Consider the following 2,279-nt stretch of genomic DNA (forward strand, 5'->3'; position numbering starts at 1 on the left):
ATCCATCCATCCATCCATCCATCCATCCATCCATCCATCCATCCATCCATCCATCCATCCATCCATCCATCCATCCATCCATCCATCACCAGGTTTTGCTAATGCTTAACATTTATCTGACCTTTCCAGAAGGATAGAGGATCTCTCCATGTGGCTCCTTACTGCCTCTTCTTCATTAAAAGCTTGACTGATGTCTTTTCTTTTTTGGATTTTGAATTTGAGAATGTCACCCTGAGAAATTTGTCATTGAGCTATAAACTCCCTGAGTCTCATCTGACTTCCACCAACTATTCCTATTGGTGCAGAATCCTTTTGCATTGTTGATATATTTTAGACCTGTCAAATTAAAAAAAACAATTATTTATATAATATATATTTTTCAGTAAAACGAATACTTTTATTCTGCACCCCTGTAGACATTCTGTGAATGTGTTATTATCATTAATACTTCTAATGTAGCAGTAGCCTTATAGCCACATAGAGAGATCCAGCAACTATATTAATTTGTTACTAATGAGATCCCTCTTGATTCATAAATTTGACTTTCATAATTTAAAAAAATGTTCTCAAATTTACACGCTCACCGTTCAGCTGAGATCACAACCAAAGAGTTGGGCCCACTTTAAAGACCTGACAGAACTGGATCCTCAACAAACTTCCCTTTATTTCCCAAACAGTTTGACCCAAGTAATAAAGCATACATGTCATGGTTAAAAAAAAAGAAAAAAAGAAAGAGTTTAGACAACGGTTAAATATATATATTTTTTTTTATCTAAAAAGAGAGTTAAATCATTTAACCTTGGAATGTGTAAGATCCACGTTCCAACTCTTTTCTGTTTCCTAGACTGACTTCCAGTTTAAACAATTGGCCGAAATGGATTTTATGAATATTTCTTTTAAACTGCAGCTGTAGTTCCTCTTTAGCAGAGACAACATATAACTTTAAAAGAAATGCAAAATTTATGAAAACTCTGTCAACATCTGTACAAATTTTACTCTTCCTTATCTTTTCCTTTGTTCATAAATTTTTCATTATCTAAAAAAGAATTAAATACACTTTATAACAATTTCACCATTTATGTTCTTATATTTAGACTATTTTACATCTGTTATTTTATAGTTAAAATTATATGCTATAAATCAATGGCATTAATTTAAAAAAAAAATGTTTTCATAATTTTTGTTTTAAAAGGATAGTAATAATAACTGATATCCAAAAAATATAACTGACGTTAAATAAGGTGTAATAATAGTGAAATGCTCTTGAATTTGATACTTGATCAGAAAAAAAAATCTTATTGTACAAAAACAATTGATAAATAATTTAGTGTCATTTAGGTTTTATATTCATGTTTTCTCTGTAGTATGTTTATATTTTAGTGTCTGTAACACTGTGTTGGGTTTTACCGTCCTCTCAACATAAATGTCATAAAAAACACAAATTCTGAAATATTTTTAAATCAGTTCTTACTGCAAAAGAGGAAATTGCAACTTCTACAGAAATAGGAGACTGTAATTAAGATTTGAATCATTTATTCTCTGAAACGAGGCGAATAAAACTATCATCTATGGATTTTTATGGGGTATTTATCATTTTTATAAGAGTTAAAATCTGGTCGAGCATGACTATGACCTAGACTGTTAGATTCAAATGATTCCCACTGCTCCCAGGTGTCAAACTGTCCCATCTGGGATGTTTCGGGCCTTTCTTAACTCTGTTCCTCTTTGTAGGTTGCAACAGGAACCAGATTTTGTCTTTGTAGTGGTGAAGTGGAACCTGACCCTGCAGCCACCGTGTTAGAGGGAGACTTGTAATTTATGCTTGCAGGGGGCGATGGGGTGATCCAACCATTGGTCTCTTCCATCCGTTACGGCGTCGCCACACACCCTCCAGTCTGTTAGTGCTCTGGGAGCCTGACTCTGAGTCCAGGATTAGCCATCAAAAGGCTGATGGAAGGAGAGGTGGTGGTGGTGGTGGGGTTTGGCTAAAAGGAAACACTAACCCGGCCTTCCCAGGTGGTGCGGCTGGAAAGAAAGTCCCATCTGTGGCACGGACGGGTCAAACGCAGGCCGTTCATGTGTGTGTGCATGTGCTCCTGACTTTTATGGGGCATACACTGCATGGTGAACTCCGTCTAGTTGGATCTGAACCCCGACCGATTGGATTTCAGGCTCAGAGAAGTGATCTGTGACCTTTTTACAACATGTGCTCCCCTGATTTTTCCTCAACTGCATTTTAACCATTAGAACATTTACCACCAAGTTCATCCGGAAAGGTC

Source organism: Cyprinodon variegatus, unplaced genomic scaffold, assembly GCF_000732505.1.
Source record: "Cyprinodon variegatus isolate N-32 unplaced genomic scaffold, C_variegatus-1.0 Scaffold193, whole genome shotgun sequence".
Taxonomy (NCBI): domain Eukaryota; kingdom Metazoa; phylum Chordata; class Actinopteri; order Cyprinodontiformes; family Cyprinodontidae; genus Cyprinodon; species Cyprinodon variegatus.